This window comes from Rhinatrema bivittatum, chromosome 1, assembly GCF_901001135.1.
Source record: "Rhinatrema bivittatum chromosome 1, aRhiBiv1.1, whole genome shotgun sequence".
In the NCBI taxonomy this organism is placed as follows: Eukaryota; Metazoa; Chordata; class Amphibia; order Gymnophiona; family Rhinatrematidae; genus Rhinatrema; species Rhinatrema bivittatum.
In genome coordinates this window covers 810,618,345-810,639,320 of record NC_042615.1, presented here as the reverse complement: position 1 = coordinate 810,639,320, position 20,976 = coordinate 810,618,345, and the positions used below count along the sequence as shown (strand labels likewise).

The 20,976-nt window shown below is 45.1% G+C and overlaps 1 long non-coding RNA gene across 1 annotated transcript in view; it reads left to right on the top strand.

The window, feature by feature from the left end:
- The first annotated feature begins 356 nt into the window (after positions 1–356).
- LOC115078473 overlaps positions 357–20,976 on the top strand; it is a 65,704-nt gene continuing 45,084 nt past the window's right edge. The window contains exon 1 of the long non-coding RNA XR_003853121.1: positions 357–539. This is a non-coding gene — a long non-coding RNA (uncharacterized LOC115078473). The remainder of the gene's footprint in view (positions 540–20,976) is intronic.

Below are 20,976 nucleotides of genomic sequence, written 5' to 3'. Positions count from 1 at the left end.
TGGCATGCTAGACACCTCCTCTCCACCCTGACCGAAGGTAGGTATACTATTCAAATTCTGCACAGTACACAAATGGCCCGATTTGAAACGGCCGGTGCATGTAAAAAAAAAACGGGGGTTATGCTCGTGGCTGGGCCTTGCGTGCACCGTGCGCCTTTAAAAAGGAGCCCAGCCACATACGTAACTCTCATTACGCACAGAAGAGCTGGGCGGAAGGAAAGGGGGGGGGGGGGGGGGCGGAGCTGGAGGCGGCCCGTACAGCCTGCTGGGGGATTGCGCGCCTGCAGCTCAGGATAAGTTTGAAAACAAAGAAAAAAAAAAAAAGTCAGGACATTTTAAGGGGTCAGGGAGGAGAGGGGAAAGAGGGAGGGAGGGTAGATTTAGGTGTAGGAAAGTGATTTTAACTGCATAAACTCTCCCAGCGGCGGTGTGGGAATCCTGTTGGAGGTGTCCCCAGACTGAAAGCGAGAATCCCACCTTTAGACATCTTCTTCTCCTCGCTCACCCAGCCTGTCCTGGACCCTTGGGAGGAAATCCAGGTGGGATCTCCTGATTCTTGTTCTTCATTCCTTTAATTTAGTTGTTCCTTTAATCCCTGGCTTTTCTTTTTCCTGGGGGACTTCTCTTAGGGAAGAGTCAGTGGCATCAGGCACAGTCTCCGCTCTGAAATCCCAGTGGGGAAGGAGGATCCAAAAACCTCCCAAATATACTTTAAATCTTAAACTGGATATCTTCTCTGCCTTCACTGCCTCTTGCAGCAGGATCTATTACCTGCTATTAATCAAGTCAACTTAGGGAATGGCCACCGCTATTACTGGCATCAGTAGCATGGGGTCTACTTAGTTTTTGGGTACTTGCCAGGTTCTTGTGGCCTGGATTGGCCTCTGTTGGAAACAGGATGCTGGGCTTGACGAACTCTTGGTCTGACCCAGTATGGCAACTTCTTATATACCGTACTTATCCATCATTGGAGCTTGCCTATCTAGGGTTTAGAGCAGGCTCACAGGTCTTTGGTCACCTGGTGAGAGCCCTTTTGCCCCTAAAGGATATCAGGCTTACAAATCTACCTCCCGGTAAATTATAAGAAGGACCCTCAGGCAGGGAGTGCACTGGGAGGTGTCACTTCTAAAATAAATTCCTTTGGAGGCCCCACCAGAGTGTGGAAAAAACACATCTTCACTCCTTGACTATTTCCTTAAACTGAACCCCACAAAGATTAGAATGGCTGGGCTAAATAGAGCTAAGGCACCCAAACCAGAACCTCAGAGTGGGAAGGGACTAAAGGGTGTGGATGGCGCCTTAATAGAGAGTTATACTACAGGGACAGTGACATCTGGTGGCCAAACCCAGTAGGGCGCCACCCATGTACTGAGGCACTTTGGCATGATGGTGGCGTCTCCTGTCTGTTATGCTAGCTGCCTTGACCATATCCTCTGGCAGCAGGTTGCACGGCTTAAGAACCAAGAACTTGACTGCACACTGAATGAAAAAGTGCTTTCTACAATTTGTTTTAAATCTTCTGGTTGCTAGTTTCGTGACGTGTCCCCTTGTTTTAGTATTATTTGAAAGGGTAATCCGCCCTTTACTTGCCCGTTCCACCCCAATTAGGATTTTATAAGCTGCTAGCACGTTCCCTCTCAGCCGTCTCTCTTCCAAGCTGAAGAGTCCTGGCCTGCGTAGCCTCCTCTCATCATAGGGGAGATGCTCCATCCCCTTCATCATTGCTGTCGCCCCCCTCTGCACCTTTTCTAGTTCTGCTGTGTCTTTCTTTCACATGAGGCATTTAGAACCGCACACGATACTCAAGGTGCGGATCACACCATGGTTCGCTACAGAGGTGTATGATATTGTCCGTTTTATTCTCCTTTCCTTTTCAGCTCATTCCTAATATTTTGTTTGCTTTTTTGCTCGCTGCTGCACACTGAGTTGAGGATTTCAATGTATGAGCCACAAGGACTCCAAGGTCCTTGTCCCGGGTGATGACTCCTTAGACCAAACCCAGCACTGTGAATCTGTAGTTGGGATTATTTTTCTCTATGTGCATCACTTTGCACTTTTCCATTTTAAATTTCACCTGCCTTTCAGATGCTCAGTCTCCTAGTCTTGCAAGGTCCTTCTTCAGTTCTTCACAATCCACTGCTGTTTTAATAACTTTGAATAATTATGTGTCATTTGCAAATTTGAACACCTCACTTGTTGTTCTCTTTTCCACATCGTTTATGAATATATTAAATAGCACAGGTCCCAGTACCAATCCCTTTGATACTGCACTAATGACTTTTCTCCATACATAAAACTGAACATTTAGTCCTATCCGCTGTTTCCTGTCTTTTAATCAGTTCCAAATCCACAGGAGGACTCTGCCTCCTATCCCATGACTTTGTAATTTCCTGAGGAATTATTCATAGGGGACTTTGTCAAATGCCTTCTGAAAGGCCAGGTACATTATATCAACTGGCTCACCTTTATCAACATGTTTATTTACACTTTCAAAAACATCTTAAGAGATTGGTAAGGCAAGACTACCTTTTCCTAAAACCATGTTGACTCTTCCCCATGTTTATCTATATGGCCTATTATTTTCGTTTTAAGAATGGTTTCTACTGTTTTGCCTGGCACCGATGTCAGGCTCATTGATCTATAGTTTCCTGAATCACCCTGGAGCTCTTTTAAAAATCACCGTCATATTGGCCACCTTCCAGGCTTCAGGTATCATGGCTGTTTTAAATGATAGGTTACAGATTACTAGCACAGGTTTGCAATTTCATGTTTTAGTTCTTTTTTTTAATTATTATTATAAATTTATCAATATGTAACATTGCATCACTTTTTCTGATAAAACATAGATTGGCTACTGTAGAAGTCATATACAACAATATCATTCATGTATTAGCTTTTTTAGAATTTTGGGGTGGATGCCATCCTGTCCTAGTGATTTGCTACTCTTTAGTTTTGTCAACTTGATCTATTACATGCTCCATTATGACAGAGATTTGTTTTCGTTGTTCAGAATCTGCACCATTAAAGAATGTTTCTGTCACGTTTCCGGCTGCTATGCAGCCTTTCCTCTACCAGAGGACTCCAGTGAGCCCCACTCTGAACTGTATTCACCAGCACATCTCTGGTTTCATGTCTTAGCCAGTCCTACAGCCTCCGCTTCACCAGGGGACCTCCATGAGCACACTCACCTGGCTGCACTATAACCAGATTTATTCATTTTTTATGAACCTGGAACCTGGGCTCTAAGAAAATATTGCTTTCATGTTTTCTCACTGTGTATGTTGCTACATGGGAAACATGTACAAGCAACTGGTGAGAGCTCCTATTTCCCTCCCTGTGCTGCTGAGAATCTGATGACTCTAATGTTTTGCAATAAAGTTGCAGGAGAATTGACATGTGAGTACTGGAGGAGGTACTTCCTGGTTCTACAGAGAGCAGAAGAACTTTTGAAAGTTTATAAAAGGGGCACTGATCTTCCTGGGTGTGAGTTGGTGATTTCATTCAGTCTGGGTTTCACTAAGTGAGAGAGCAGAAGGTACTTGGCCTGTTCTCTTCAGAGACTGCTCTGAAATCCCAGAAATACACAACAGTGGAGCACAGAGAAGAAGGCACACATGTCCTATATGGAGTACGTGTGACTGTGTTAGTGTGATATTTGTTTTAAAAATAAGGTAAATTCCAGGTACGGTTCAGGGTAGGCAGTTTAATTGTTAATATTAAATTAACCTGGCTGTATTGTGCTGAATTTTCCTCAGCATTACAAGACTTGACTGGAAATTTGGCAAATGTAATGGAGATAAAGTCAGTGATTTTCCAATCACAATTCCTACATTTGGCTGTATCTGCCACTGTTATGGCTTGCTTTGAAGAAATATATAATAATCAGTGACCTTGGCTTTCTCTAACAAGGAGAGGGCTACAGCTCTCACAATATAGGGAAATACACGTCTCTTCTAAAGAAGTATGTTCTCTCCAATTGAACTGATGTAGGAGAACCCGAGTCTGTCACAGGAGAAGGAGAAGCCACTGAGAAAGTTAAAAGAAAGGAGTGACAAACAGCAGAGCTGCTTCTAAAGTGCGAGGAACCATTTTGCTATTTATCTTAAAGTGGAAACAGTCTGCCGCTGTGACTCTACTCTGCACCAGGGTGAGAATACACAGAAGTACAGATAATAGAGCTTTAATATTTATAACATCCCCAGTATTAAAATACTTGTTGGCACCTTCTCAGATTACGTATATATCTAAATATACAGCCACTGGTGGTGACTACCTATTGATGAGCACCTGAGCCTTTACTCAGTGCACTGTGGTAATAGTGTGAGAGGAGAGTGAAAGAAAGCGTGAAAATAATCCTCACCATACCCGAGCGAGCATCTGAATTTAATTCCTCTGTGCTAGGATATTTAATTATCTTTTCTTTTCCACAATCAGCTTGCCCAGTTCCTGTTATAGTTTCCAGGAATAAACACTGAGGGAGCCCTCCTAGTGCACTCCGGAAGATAAACGCGGTTAGTGCAGTGGAGGAACATGGTATTCTGTTATTTATTTATTTTTATTTATTTATTTAAGGGTTTATATACCGGAGGTTCCTGTATAATATACATATCACCCCGGTTTACAATGAACAGTAACTATCGCTTCAAGTTAGCGGTTTACAATGAACATGGTTAATCCAGATAACAGGAAAATATATATAATAATGTTAACAATTAAGAAGTAATAATAAATAGATAAAATAACAATTAATAAATAAATAGAAAAATAAATAGATAACTAACAGTAAACATCCATGAAAAATAACAGTAAATAAGATAACAAGTTATGTGAAATATGCTGGGGTAAATGGATGATAAGTGACTGACTTTCTACCTGCTCTTAGCTCTGCGGGAATGCTTGTTTAAATAACCAAGTCTTAAGTTTCTTTTTAAATGTGGAGTGGCATGGTTCAAGGCGAAGGTCTGTAGGAAGTGAGTTCCAGAGTGACGGGCCCGCTGTGGATAGGGCGCGTTTTCTCAGTGCGGATTTAGCTGGTTGGGTGATTAGTCTGTTCTGATAAGCGCTTCTGGTCGGTTTCATGGATGTGTGTAGTTGAATTTGGAATGGTAGCTTGAGAGGCGCGATGTTGTACAAGGCTTTATGTATCATCATTAAGGATTTGAATTGGATCCTGAATTTAATAGGGAGCCAGTGGAGTTGAAGAAGGATTGGGGTAATATGATCTCTTTTTTTGGCATTTGAGAGGATTCTTGCTGAGGCATTAAGGACCATCTGAAGTGGTTTTGTGGTGCATGCTGGTAGGCCCAGAAGGAGGGAGTTGCAGTAGTCCAGTTTTGGGAGTATGATGGCCTGTAGTACCATGCGGAAGTCTCTGTATAGCAGGAGTGGTTTTAGTTTCTTTAAGGTTTGAAGTTTAAAGAAACATTCTTTTGTAGTGTTATTGACGAATTTGTTGAGGCTGAATCCGCTGTCTATGATGACTCCTAGGTCTTTTACTTGTTGTGAAAAGGTATCCAGGCTTTGGCTAGTATTAAGAGTTGTGGGTGGGACATAGTTTTCCGGTGCTATAATGAGGATTTCAGTTTTTAAAGAGTACAGAGAGTTTAAAGAGTACAGAGAGGTTTCTGACTGCTCCAGAGACAGTGTACCCAATATAGCACAAGGATCACAGTCGGGGAGCCACATCCGGGACCCTCTGGCACTCAAGCCACGCCCCCGAGCAGCAAGCCACGCCCCCTGTCAGTGGCAGAGAGTACGAAGACTCATCCTAAAGAAAGCAGGCTAACGGCTACATTTTAAATTCCTTGCGCGCGGAGAAAACGGGGTTTGCGTGCACCGCGTGCGTCTTCAAAGGAGCCCGGCCGCGCCTTATGCGCAGAAGCGCCGGGCCCAAGAAAAGGGGGCGGTGCTGGAGGCAGCCGCTACAGCGGCCGTTTGCCTGCTGTACCGGGGAAGGGGAATCCTGGCGCGCGCAAGTCGCTAATGTTCCGTTGGAGCAGCAAGCAACGAAATAAGAAAAAAGAAAAAAGGTAGGAGATAGTGTTTAGGGGAAGGGACCTTAGAGTAGGGGGCAGGGAACTGGGGAAGGCCGCGATGCGTCGCCGTGCGAAACTCGCACAAATCTACCCCCCCCCTTGCGCGCGCTGCGCACACGCAGATTACAAAATCCGGTGCGCGTGTGCCCTCGGGGCCCAACGATTTTATAACGTGTGGGCGCGCACGTACTAAAATCTACCCCTAAGTGCGTGCTTGCCATAAAGTCTAGCTAGACTGAAACCTTTTTTTTTTTTTTTCCCCCACATCACAAAGAAAGAGGACAGAATCACTGCAGCAGCTGTCACGAGTAATTGTGCCAGAAACATCAGTGAAGGACCACGCAGTACAAAAGCCTCAAAATTCACAGGGTCTGGAGAGTTTGCTGTAAGGAGACAGAGGACGAAAAAAAGGGTTAAATAGACATAGAGAGTCAAACAACACAAAACACTTCTTCTCTACTTACCTGCAATTACAGTGTTGATTTTGTCCTGCTGCACCTGCAAGACAGAATTGGGACACAAAGATTCACTTTCTTCATAGTATCATTAATTACTAAATGCGTGATATAGAAAGTATAGCAGATAATACTCAGCCCATACTTATCTGATTGTTGTATGGTTCTTTTCATTTAAAATACTTGTCAGCTAGGAACTGAAAGAAAGCCAAGTTGTGTTAGCTGTGGAAAACGTACAGTACATTTATAATATTCTCATTACTTGTTTCTCACTGTTTAAACTGGTGATGATAAATCTGAGTCATAGCTCAGAGTTTGTAAAAATGTTAGCTTCAAGTTTTTTTTTCTCTTTGGGTTCTGCCTCCTCTCTCTGCCCCTGGGAGACTCGCTGGGCGGGCTCCGGACCCCTAATCCTAATATTGGGAGACCCGGTAAGAAGGGGGGGAATTCCTTTTCTATCCTTTCCCCCCTCTGCGGAATTAAAATTGGCGACTCCTCTGCCACCACAGTGGGAGGGTCACTATGAATACACCCGGGAGGGGCGCCGTGCCCAGACCCCGTCTAGTCTTTGCCTCAATGCTTCGCGTTCAGGTTCCATCTGGCTCCTTGCTTTAGCCACTTCTGTCTTGTGGCCTCCTCAGGCTTTTCCTTTCTTTGTCTCGTGGGCCTTTGGGCAGGGGCGGATTCCTGCTGACGACCGGCACTGGGATTCGTCACCCCGGCTGGCCCCGGAGATACCACGTGGTCTGCCGATCCCCCGATAGACCAATCTGCCCCTGCCTTTAGGCCTTCTGACTACAGCCTTGACTTGTCTTACTTCGCGGCCTCTGGGCCTTCTGATTCCTTGTGACCCATCCAGCCTTCCACTCTTGTTTCTGTTTTGTAGCCTTCAGGTCCCTCTTGGCCTCTTCCTGAGTCTAGGCCTCTCTCTGTCTCCCTGACCTCTGGCCTAACCCAGGCCTGGCCTAGCCCTGAGGCTTCCCTTGGCCTCTCCCTGCCTTGCCCCCTGGGGGCCTTGCTTGTCTATGCTGCCTTCGGGTTTTCTGTTTCATGTTGTGCATTGTCCTGTCTTGCTCTGCCTCAGTCAGTCCCAGTCCCAGTCCGAGTTCCAGTTCCATGCTTACCTGCACTCTGTCCAATTATCCCAGGTCACTCTTACCCCCGCGCAGCCCCAGTCTGTTCCTGAGCTGCAGCCCTGCCTTGCTCCAGCTTCACCGGACTGCCCAAGCTCCAGCCGTCATGCCATCCTGTGCCACTCCTGAGCTGGGGTCCCCCACACTCCTTCAGCAATGCAGCCACAGCAGTTTCAGGGGTTAGGTATGTTCCCAGCATCCTCCTCAGTAAAGACCGAAGTAAAACATGTATTCAGTTTTTCTGCTGTTTTCATGTTCGCCCTGAGCACCCCTTTTATCCCTTGGTCATCTAGCGGCCCAGCTGACTCCCTCACAGTCTTATTGCTTCAAATGTACTTGAAAATGTTTTTCTTATTAGAGTTTGCTCTTTGGCAAACACCTTTGCTATATGACAGATACCTCAGATTCCCTGAGATTCACCTGCAATATTAAGGAGGAATGACAGGATTTTCAACAGAGAAGTCCTTGAATGGTACCAAATAAGCTCAGCTTCAGTGAGCAGGCCATTATCATGAGGATGGAGATTACCAGAATTCTCAAAGCTGTGCTCTACAGCCAACTGAAAAGTGGGCACAGATCACGAGGAAGGCCATGCCTTGGATTCAAGGACACCCTCAAGCACAATCTTAAAATTTTCAAAATAGACCCCTGTAAAACCAGGATGTAAATTTTAACAGGGCAGGTCAAACTGGTGGAAGGGTGGCACACAGTCAAGCATGACAAATATCCTGCAGGAAACAAAATGCACTGTGGAATCCTTATGGATAGAAATTCCATGCATGACGGGTAGGAGTACAGCAGCGGGTGTATACTGCCGACTGCTTGGCCAAGATGAAAAAACAGTGAGAGGCTAGTTTAAATTATAAAAGCAAATACATTTGGCAACAGAATAATAATGGGAGATTTAAATTATTCCAGCACTGACTGGGCCAGTGTCTCATTGGGACATGTTCGAGAGGTCACATTTCTAGATGTCATAAATGATTGTTTCATGGAGCAGCTTGTCCTAGAATCAACAAAAGGGGCAGCTGTTTTAGATTCAGTCCTCAGTGGAATGCATGGTGCAAGGAGTTACTGTGTGAGGGCGGGGGAGGGCACTAAGCAATTTGACATGATCACTGGAGGGAGGACAGTAAGTGAAACTACAGCAGTAGCATTACTCCTTGGGGAAGATGCAGAGTTTTAAATATTTTGAGCAGAATTCCCCTAGAAGTTCACTGTAAGAGTGACCCTTCCACCTCTCTCCCTACTCCCCTGGCCAGACCTCTTTCACTATGCACTTTTAGGTCCCCAATTCTTCTGCTCTCCACTATCTCTCCCCTCCCCCTCCATGCTCAAGTCCTTCCATTCTATTTCCACCCTTCAGCCCTCCACTCCCAAAGTTTGACTGCTTTCTCAATCAGGCCCTCACACAGGCTTCCTCTGTCCCTTTCATATTCTCTCTCTCACACACACACTCACACACACACACACACACACACACTCTTACACAGGCTCCCTCTGTCACACACACACAGGCTCCCTCTGTCTCTCTCATATTCTCACACACACAGGCTCCCTCTGTCTCTCTCTCTCTCACACACACACACACATCTGGCTCCTTGCTTTAGCCATTTCTGCCTTGTGGCCTTCTCAGGCTTTTCCTTTCTTTGTCTCGTGGCCTTTGGGCCTTCTGACTACAGTAGGTAGTCTCACAGCTCTCTCATCTCAAATTCACTGATGGAATCTGTTAAAGGAAGCACTTGACTTAGCAAGGTGTTGTATAATCTCAGTGTTAGAAACAATTCTTCCAAGATAACAGAATTCATCAGTTGTATTTAGTTGAATGCCCTCAATGAAAACTGTAGGCTTGACTTAGGCCTTAGATGGAGCTGGCTAGTTCATGGCCTTCATTTTTTACATTGAGCTCACAGTATTGGGTTGTTTGAGCAAATTGGTCTATAACGACCATTTTGTTCATGCAACCAGTGCACATATAATATGCAAACAGCAAGTCCTTGAGCACAGATTCCACCACTTTAGAGAGAGTTTATAGATGACTTTTGTTGAACAGTCCTCCCCTTGTGCGTGACTGGATATAAATGCCCCCAGTCCATGTTCTGGAAGGCATCCAGGAGCATCGTGGAGAACACAATGGAGAAGGATGCTGAGGCCAATATGCAGCTCTGTTTTTGTGCCATTTGAGACCGAGGAGAGAGCACATTCCTGCACCTTGGCCAACATTACTTCAGGGAAAGATCTGATGATGGAAACAAACTTCTTTGGGCAGTTTTCATATAAATAAGGCGAGACTGAGACCCTTTTGTATATGGTGGAGATATCGAACAATAAACAGAAGGGTACAGCTCTCCTACAAATAAAGCCAAGCCAAGACCGTTGCTGACGAGTCTTCCTCTAACTCTCATCATTCTTGTAACCACTTCTGTTCCAGCCCTTGTCATGCCTGTGTCTGTCTCTACCCTAGCCCTTGTTACACCTCTGCCCGCCAGGTGACTTATCAGTATTACTTCAGGGGTCCATATTCAGCTTCTGTGCGGCTGTGTTGGCCAGATAAACCTATCCGGCTAATTCAACTCCTCCCTGATCTGCCCATTCTCCACCCCCGAGTTATCCCAGGTAAATACTTAGCCAGATAAGTGATGTATTCAGCTTAAGTGGCAACCACTGACTGTAGCCAAATATTCAGCAGCGCCACTTAGCCAGATGAGTCCATCTCCTCCCTCTTAAGTGTGTTACGAATATTGGGCTCACAGGTGTTCACCAGTGAAACCTTATTTCTGGTAGAAATGAGACAACACATAAACAAATTACTGATGCAGCTATAAGAACAAGAGAGAGGGTGGCCAGTGTAAAGTTGCCAAAAATAAAACTGGCACAGTGCCAACAAGGCAGGTGAAGAGGATGATTCCCTAAGGTCAACAGATGGTTAAAGAGACCTCCCCGTCTTCTGACAAAAGGCCCAAGCCCTCTATGAAATTTTAAGCATATCACCAGGTGCTTTGTTTTCAGGCCTGGTAGTTTTCTTCTTTCCGTAGAGCTGTGAAAGCACGAGCCTTCATTCCCATCCCATCTCACTCTGCCCGGTCACTGCGAGGAGAGTGGCCGACCAGAGGGAGGACAGATACCTCGCCTCCTCCCTCTAAAGCCCTGCAAATCACAGGCCCCTGAATCCCACACCAGCTGCCATCATTGTGCGAACCTGAGAACATACAGGCCTCCGCAGCCCTGGCCAACAGAAGACCGGAGCCGGGAATCGAAGCCAGGCTCCTGCCCACGACAGTGCTTGCCACCGAGCCACCAGGCTGGCCTGTCCCTGGACACTTTGACCTGTCAAGCAAGTGAGACTCCTAGGCCCCCCGAGTCTTAATTTTGTGGGTGGGATGTTGCATTAATTTATAGCACCGACAGCTCCTGCGGTCACTGATTGCATAAAGATAATGGTGCATTTCCGACAGAACTATCTGCTGTCTGCTCTCTCATCATGGGCACCTTTATATCATTTCACTATTTAAGTGTCCCATTGGCATCGTCTAAAAGGCTGAGTTAGCTGTGCTGAATGAAAAACGGGCATAGAACTCCTGCCACCCAGGCAGAGGGAAGGATGGGGGGGGGGGGGGGGGGGGGGCTGTGGGGAGAGGGTTTGTGGAAAAATCGTTCTGTGTCTATCTGTCCTCCCCCCCTCCACCCCCACCCTTCCTCTGTTTTTGTTGAAATGATGTCACTGGGCAGCAACTCCAGGTATCCCCAGCGTTTACGGAACAAAAGGACCATTCATGCGCTGTGCGAGTGGAACACTGACAGCGGGGCCTCTGTGCGCTTGTGTGAATGCAGCCACTGTTTCCATAATCCCAAGCCAAATTCCAGCCCTTCAGGAACGGGCCCGCAGACCCCTGTGAGAGAAAATAGAGCAGAGGGGGAGGACGGGGGCTTCTGGCATTTATTAGGCCAAAAAAAAAAAGGCAAACCAAACAACAAAGCAAGGCTTCGAGCTTCGTCTGCAAACAAAGTCAGACGTGTGCAGAGAAATGTCCTGTGAGGCTTCCAAGCCTTTGTCCGTCCAGGGCCCTCTCGTTACTGGCATGGATCAACAGCTGCAGGGAGCACGCATGAGGGCATTAAACTGAAAAAGGGTTTAATTCATACACTAGAAGCTGGACAAACAGCTCTGAATGAGGCAAATGCAACAAGGTGCATTCAGCAGAGTGCACGGGTTTTACCCGCTGTTGTCCGCACAGTTTTTGTGTGCAAGTGACACGTTAATCCCGATGCTGCAAGGGTATTTGTGCATATAATGTACATGTGCAATTCTGCGTATCCTGCTGGGCACCTTTGCATAGAAATCCCATGCAAATGAAGGCATTAACTATTACCCTCCCAATGCAGAGAGTTGCGCTGGCTGAACTCGGGGGTTTTTTCTTTTAGCACTGGAAACGTTAGTCCTGGTCAGAGGTGGAGGAAAGTTTACAGCGCTTGTGTCAGTCGATAGGCGGAAGCTGGAGTTCTGGAGCCGGGACCTGCAATCAGGATTTCTGTGCTGAAAGCATTTTTATGCAAATACATTCTATTTTATGCACACAAAATGTAGTCCATTTATACTAATTTGGGAAATGTGGGAATGATCAACTGAACAAATTCTGGAAGCAACTTTGAATATCGCGTGTCGGAATCAGTTAAGTCTTCCGCAAGGCAACCAGAAGTCCTTCTATTGCTCATCTGCTGCACACTTACTTACTTATTTATTTATAGCTTTTCTATACCGGCATTCATGATACAATCACATCATGCTGGTTTACAATTAACAAGGGGTGTAAACGGCTTGAACATTTAACAAGTGAAGAGGAGCAAAAAAAAAAAAAAAGTTACAATAAAACAGGGGTGCTAGAACTAGGGGAAGTAGAAGACAAGGCTAGAGTAGCTTAGCAGTAGGATGAGCAATTATTTACATAGTGCTGAGGGTCTCTTAATAGTTGTTGTGGTGCTTCAGTTAGGTTCGGGAAAGGCTTGTTTAAACAACCAAGTCTTAAGCCTTTTTCTAAATGTTGGTAAGCATGGTTCCTGTCTGAGATCAGGGGGAATGGCATTCCATATAGATGGTCCCGCTGTAGAGAAGGCCCAGTCTCTGAATGCTAGATGATGTGTAGATTTAGTTTGGGGACATGCAGTGATCCTCTGTAAGCTTCTCTGATGGGTCTGGATGAGGTATGTGGTCTGAGCGGGATTTGCAGATTAAGAGGGGCCTGGTTATGGATGGATTTGTGGATGATGGTGATGGACTTGTGAAGAATTCTGAAATGTATTGGCAGCCAGTGCAAATTCTTTAGGATGGGAGAGATGTGGTCTCTTCTTCTAGTGTTTGTCAGGATTCTGGCTGTCGCGTTTTGGAGCATCTGAAGAGGTTTGATGGAGGAGGAAGGGAGACCTAGCAAAATAGTTTATCTTGGAGAAAATTACGGCTTGGAGGACAGTTCTGAAGTCTTGAAAGTGAAGGAGTGGTTTAATTCTTTTCAGTACCTGCAGTTTGTAAAAGCGCCAGGTTGATGCTCTCCGATCATGAGAATTTCCTCCTCCAAGGTAGCACCAGGGCTCTCTATCTGCCTCAGCTCCTCCAGGTCTGCCACTCTAGCCTCCAGAGATCGGACTCATTCCCCAAGGCAATCAAAAGTCTTCTATTACTCTGCTGCGCACTTCCTCATCTTTCCTGCAAATGTTTTTGGATAATTTTGTTTCCTTAAACTGCATCTCAGCATACTGCTGGTACCTGGGAGGCCCTGCCTGGCCTGCATCTGAGACTTATCCTCGGTGCGAGAGGATACTACATCACCTTGAGGGAAGGTCCTAGCTACAGGATTGCTTCCGAGCATCACCAAGGTGATGCTCTCCTTCCAGGTGATCTTCCTCCTCCAAGGCAGCACAGGAGGTGGGACTTCTCTGCTATATCCCTGAAGGTCTCCTCTCAATACCTCTCTGCCTTCCATAGGTCCTCCAGAGATCGGACTCGTTCTCTGAGGGCCAGGAGCTCTTTGCACTTAGGGCACACGCACAACCTCTCGCCAGCTGGGAGACGATCATACATGTGACACTCAGTGCAAAAGACTGGAAAGCCTTCCTCTTGCTGCTGGACTACTTCCTGCATCTTAATTTTGTTGATTTGTTATTGATTTAAAATTTTTAAGGGAGCAGGGATATAAAGCTAACGTAAACTACTTTTCGTCTATGGATTTATTTTATATGTGGCAATGACCCTCAAACACTACAGTTAATCAACTTATATCTTCCTGGTTACCCAACTTTTGGGCCGATACAGTATAGTGCGCTCCGACAGAGCGCACTGTTAACTTGCCATTGGACGCGCGTTTTCCCTTACCCCTTATTCAGTAAGGGGCCAAAAACGCGCGTCCAACCCGCCGAACCTAATAGCACCCTCAACATGCAAATACATGTTGATGGCCCTATTAGGTATTCCCGCATGATTCACAAAGCAAAATGTGCAGCCAAGCCGCACATTTTACTTTCAGAAATTAGCACCGACCCAAAGGTAGGCGCTATTTCTTCGGGCACCGGGAAAGTGCACAGAAAAGCAATTTTCTGTGCACCCTCCGACTTAATATCATGGCGACATTAAGTTGGAGGTCCCAAAGGGACCTTTTGCCTGTTTCTACTGCCGGGCCTCATTTAAATACAGAATCGTGCGCACAGGTGAGTGGCCTGTGCGTGCGCCGGGAGACTCTCCTGCGACTTTACTGAATCGTCCCGATATTGACTCTTGTTTTGAATTAGATTCCTTATGGAACTCTCACACTCAGTGGCTCTCTGCACACAAATTCACACAGACACAGGTACTCTCTCACACTCAGTGGCCTGCTTACTGTCTCACACACACAGACTCTCACTCACACAGGCTCAGGTCTTCCATTCTCTGCCTCTTCGCCATGCCACTGGGTCATGAGTCCTCTCTTTTTCAGCTGCGGCAGTGTGGGTTCTGCAGCGGCCTTTTGGGACTTGTTTTCAGATGCCAATGGGATGGGCTCCATGGTGACCTGCTGGATCACGGGTTCCTTTTTGTGGCATGGACTGCACAGGCGTTGCATTGGTGCAGTACCTTCTCCTGCCGCCATGGGGCCGATCTCGGGATAAGAGCTGTGAGATCGGCCCCGCGGCAGCAGGAGACGACGTTCACTTAAATGCGACTCCTGCTTCTAGCTGGGGGTCGGTGAAGTGGATTGCATGGTTGAGTGCAGTATCGGCTCAGCGGGCAGGGGTTTGGTTTATCCCTGTACAATGCAAAAAACACAAAAACAAGTAAATAAAGGAAACGGGTTAGGGCCGGAGATTCACCGAATCCCTTGAAAGCCCTGAACGCACGCCGCTGATAGTGAGTGGCTCTTACACTGAGCATCACTCAGTGGTGAGGAGGCTGAGGCACATCAAAGGCCTGAGATCATTCAGAAAGTCAATACAAAGCCAGGGTTTAGTGGCCAGCAGCAGAAGCTTGTCTGGATACTAGCCTCTTCTGTAACCATCACGCTGTTTATGCACTCTGGGTACTGGGACGGGAGGAGGCTGGTGGGAATGGAGAGAAAGAGAGATGTATTTTCTTTACCTTTGGCTGCCTGGAGACTATCATATAATAATAAATCTACACTTAATGGAATTCAGCTCGGTGTCCTGGGAAAGGCAGCTATGGACGGTGATATGTGTTTAAATCACAGAGGAGTCCAGACGTCACTCCCGTAAGGTTTGGAACGGAAGAAAGAATAGATGAAAGGAAAAACGTCAGTGATCTGTCACTTCTGCTTTCTATATTAGAGGAACAACAGGATCATGCTCCGGGTGCTGTCGCTCTGAAGAAGGTGACGGAGCTATTCCGTCTGCTGCCAACGCCATGAAACAACATGACAGCGCCACAAGCTGACAGCAGCAGTACCTGCACTGCCAGAACCTCGCCTCTCATCTCCAAGGGCACAGGCGTGGCACGGATACGCATTCACGAGAAATGTTTGCACACCAACGAAAGTTATAGAGGCACTCATAAAACAAAAGGAATGACAAACATCAGCTGTAAAGTGAAACAGCTGCCCGCAGGGCCTGATTTTAAAAAGCATTTACACGCTAAAATTTGGGTTTTACACGTGCAAATGCACTTTACCCATGTATGTGGGCTTTTGGAAATTGCTACAGTACATGCCATTGAATTGTCAATAGGATTCGCCCGCAGAAGTGCACTTTACTCAGTTTTGAGAACTGCTACGATAAATGTTACATTTACACTCATAAGTCCTTTGAAGATTACCTCCTCAGGTTTCAATCCTAGATCCCCATAAAACAGGTCTTTATGGATTTTGAAATTTCTTTGAAATTTGTGTAGCAAATAGCTTCTTGTATATAACTAAAAAAACAAAAAACAACCTCGCTTCCCTGTATGGACACTGTCCAAGTGACCTAGTCTCTTACTGAAATTGTAAAAGACCTTCCCAAACAGAGGTCAACATCAGCGCCCAGCCTTAAACTTCATACACAGTGGCCATGCTCTGTACAGCGATAGCGCCCAATACTGCTTAAATCCTGACAGGCGATGCCAGAGCGTGAACGTGCATTTATTAACCATTCATTTGCTCGTTGGAAGGACACGTTAAGCACAGAGAATGTTAAAGTCAAGGTCTCCTCCCACTTCTAGCTGCAAACTAGGGGCAGATTTTGTGGCAAGGGTTGGCGAATTTCTGTGGCAGAGGTTTGTTTTTTTTCGAGATTCTCTGGCAATTGTGTGACAAATGTGCTGCGTTTTCATAAAGTCCTATATCACTTAGTAAGCATAAAAAAAGCTACTTTTTATTGAAAATGTAAACTCTATGTAAATAATAGAATGTTTATTGCGTATATAAAAGCTATTTAATACGTCAAGCCTGCAATAAGTTGCAGACTTTATCTGTGAAATGTCACTTTTGTCCTGCATTAGAACACCATGCAATCCTTCCTTCCTTCCTTCTTATATTTATTATCCTGGGAAAGTCCTCATCTTCTTTCAGTTGATGGGTGCTGAAGCTGTGCTCAGCATCAGCAGAGTTTGTCAGACTGCTTTGAAATTCATAAAAGAAATTAATAGATGTGATCCATGAGGTATATTGTTAATAGAATCAATAAATAAAGAGAACAGAACACTGGCGGGAAAAAAAAAATATGTGCAGCACTGCAGAGAGACATCACCAAAGGCGGTAAACCATGAAATAATTCTGACTTTTAGCAAGTACGCACACTACCATATGCAAGGGGTCAGTCCCATGGCTCGGGCCCCAGAGTTTGGTTCTGTGATTACAGAGGATGCCACTCAGGCCCAGGGAGGGAGGAAGGGACATCTGCTACTATGGTGGCTCCACTGCTTTGCCACCCAGCCAATGGCACTGAAGGCAGCGCCCCTCCATGCTTTGGACTGGTGAAGGTCCTCTGAATCTCCTGCATCTGCCGTCTGGAGAGAGCAGAGGATGGCAGAAACTGCTGAGGGAAGAAGAACAGGGGAAAATGACAAACGAAGTGCAATCCATAAAATACATTTGTAATTAGAAATAAAAATAATTAAAAAATAATATATAAAAACACAACAGCAGCAAAACTAACATGCAGTAAAATTACTGCTCTTTCCGGGTGAAGCAGCAGCAGTACTAATGACAGTTTGCAGTTCTCTTTTCCGGCCATTAGATGTCAGCACCAATACTATCAGTCAGAGTCTTATCTATTTGAGTAGTTGCTCCCTAACTTTGGCGTCCTTCCTCCAGATGTGATGATTGGCTCTCTTTTCTACTTGCAGGAATCTGATTGGATAAGTCAGGGGTGGTCAACTCCTGTCCTCAAGAGTCACACACAGATCAGGTTTTCAGGATATTCGCAATGAATATACATGAGAGAGAGATTTGCATGCTCTGCCACCACTCTATGCACGTCTATCTCACGCATATGCATTGCGGATATCCTGAAAACCTGGCCTGTTTGTGGCCCTCAAGGACCAGAGTTGGCCACCCCGGGATTAAGTGATTGAGCTAATCGGCCTGCAGCACAAGATTGCTGCAGGCCCCCATAGGGTAAAGGGAACAGCTGTTGTCAACCCAATGCTGGCAAATGATTTATTAAATTATATGGCAGAGAACCAACAGTTATGTGTTTCCTGCAGGGACATGCAAATTCTGCATCCTCTCCTGTGGCCATGACACAGGGAGCCGTAGTTAATGTTCAAGCAGAAAATGTTTCTATGCATCCTACTACCCAAGGAGAAAGAGAGGCAAAACAATGCATTAATAAATATATCTTTCTAAAGGAAGCCTAGAAAAAGGATAAAAAGGATATAGGCATGAAACACACAGATAATAAAGGTAGAAAACACAAGTTTATTGCCAAAAAAACAGACCTTTTCTCTTTCATCTTCCTTGTTCTCCTGCTCTATTCTATTTTATTCTTAGGCTTATAGGGTCCCTTGGTCCTTCAGCAGTTTGCATCATAAGAGATAACATACAAAGAATTCAAAAGAAACAAAAAATATACCTGCTATGACCCTTGTATGCTTACAGATGAAATAATGGAAACCCTCATACAAAGACATGCATTTGTAGCAGAGGGAGTTGATTTATTTATTTAGGGGTCAAGTTTAACAGCGTTTCTCATACAAAAATGCCCATATATGTGCGTATGTGGGCCATGCATGAGCAATGCAGGTTTTAAAAGCTGCGATTTATGTGTGCATGCAGAGCCAAAAATAAGGGGGCAGAAAAGGCGCAGAGCATGGACGTTCCGGGGCACGGCCAAACTTACGCATGTAACTCCGCTTCTTAGCCACGCAACTTTACTGCCGCTCCTGATGAGGAGCAGGTCTGCAGATCTTGCATTTCAGGGCTTACACAACAGGATGAGGGGCCCGGGTGAGCTGGGGGGTGTGCAGGATGATATTCTTACAGGGTTAGGTTATTATAATGCGCTATACTTAGGGTTTCCGAGGCTGCTCTACGTTCTTTCCAATTAGTACAAAATGCCGCCGCTCAAACCCTTGTCAATGTAAAACCTAGAGAGCATCTCTCTCCAGTCCTCTGCGCATTGCACTGGCTCCCTGTGCAATTGCGAATTCAATATAAAGTCTTATCGATCACCTATAACCTTTTACATAAGACCTCTGCCATCTGGCTATGCTCAACCCTGCGCCTGTATACATCATCTTCACTCTATAAATAAAAACCATTTAGAAGTGCCCACAATCAAAATGGCAAGGCTTGACCTCACCAGTAGGCGCGCGCTCTCTCAGCTGCTGGTCCTACTCTCTGGCACTCAATTCCATTTTCCTAATTCTAACGAGTTCAAGAAAAACTTAAAAACCTATCTATGTTCCATTGCATTTAATTTGCCAGAGGCACACTGATTCCAACTGGTCCCCTTTATGAGGCTTTATAGTTTAACGGTATTTTTTTTGTTACGAATTGATGTTTTGACTATTTTATGTTTTTATTATGGATGTTTTATCTTGTAAATTGCTTAGACTCACTCCCATTGTATAAGCAGTATATAAAAAATGTAAAATAAATAAAATAAATAAATATTGAGAATGACTGGGCAAACTGGTGGACTAATTGGGAATATCCCTGGTGCGAGCATGTTTTAAAATCCACTTACACATGCACCTTAAAGCCTGCAAAGTCATTAGGAAGATATGCGAAGTAGGTTTGCTCAAGTAACCTCTTAAAATTAGGAGCATACTTACACGCGTGCAAGTGCACACATGGTTTAAAATTCTAGTGGATCTTCACTCGCATGCTGGTATGTGCGGGTATGGGTGCATGGATGCTCATTTTAAAATTAGCTTGCTACTGCATTTAAGATATTTATAATTCGCCTAGCTACAATACTAGGTGGGTAACAATGAATGCGTTCATAATTTCAATAGTATAAAAAACAATAAAACATAATTTCAAACAAACAGTAAAATGTATGAAACATGATAAAATAAATAAAAACAAATAAAACAAACAGACCGTGAAATAAATATTCTGCACTTGTTACAAAGAACTCCCGGTTTTCTATCCATACTCATGTCACTCCGTCTTGTACCTGCTCCCACCACCAATTCTATTCTTGTGCCCACCCACAACATCCTAAATCACCAGTGGAGCCTGGATTCTCCTCATTGCAAAGGCCAAATTAAGTCTCCTTTAATATCTCCCTGCCGTACAGGCCAATTAGCATCTCTGTTAATATCATCCGGAGAGAGCATTCAACTTCAAAAAAGGGTTTTTTAGCCATAAGCTTGTTGATTTTAAAATCTTCTGGAATCTAACTATTGAAGTCTCAGTTTTAATTTCATTTGGCAGCTTATTCTATAAACTAGGTCCTGTGTGAGTGACCCAGAGATTGATTTTGGGTCCAGTTCTGTTCAATATCTTTGTGAGGAAATTGCAGAAGAGATAGAAGGTAAAGTTTGTCTATTTGCAGATGTCAATAAGATCTGCAACAGAGTGGACACACTTGAAAGAGTAGAGAGAATGAAAAGTGATTTAAGAAAGCTTGAAGAGTGGTTGAAAAGTTGGCAGCTGGGATTCAATGCCAAGAAGTGCAGAGTCCTGCATCTGGGGTATGGCAATCCAAAAGAGCTTTATGTGATGGGAGTGGAAGACTAATGTGCACGGACTGGGAGAGGGATCTTGGGGTGATAGTGTCTGGTGTTCTGAGGGCAGTGAAGCAATGGGACAAGGCGATAGCTAAATTCAGAAGGATGCTGGGCTGCATAGAGAGAGGAATAACCAGTAAGGAAAAGGAGGCGGTGATGCCCTTGTACAGGTCCTTGGTGAGGGCTCACCTGGAGCACTGTGTTCAGTACTGGAGACCTCATCTCAAAAGGGACAGACAGGATGGAGGCAGTGCAGAGAAGGGTGATCAAAATAGTGTGGGGTCTATATTGGAAAACTTATGAGAAGTTAAAGGACCTAAATATGCACACCCTGGAAGAAAGGAGGTGCAGGGGAGATACGATATACACCTTCAGATACTTGAAAGGTTTTAATGATGCATGAGCTTTGAACGTTTTCTATTTCAAATGAAACAGTAGAACTAGGGGCCACAAAATTAAACTTTAGAGGGGGATGACTCAGATCCAATGTCAGGAAATATTTCTTCACACAGAGAGTGGTGGATGCCTGGAATGCCCTTCCGGAGGAGGTGGCGAGGATGCAAACAGTAAATTAATTTAGGAGGGCATGGGATAAACACTGTGGATCCCTAAATTTTAGAGTTTGAAAATGAAGAAAAGGGTGCATGGGGGTAACCTGCAGGGAGCAGCAGTTACTACCCTTAATGAAAAGGCGTGGGATTACTCCCATTAACCCATTA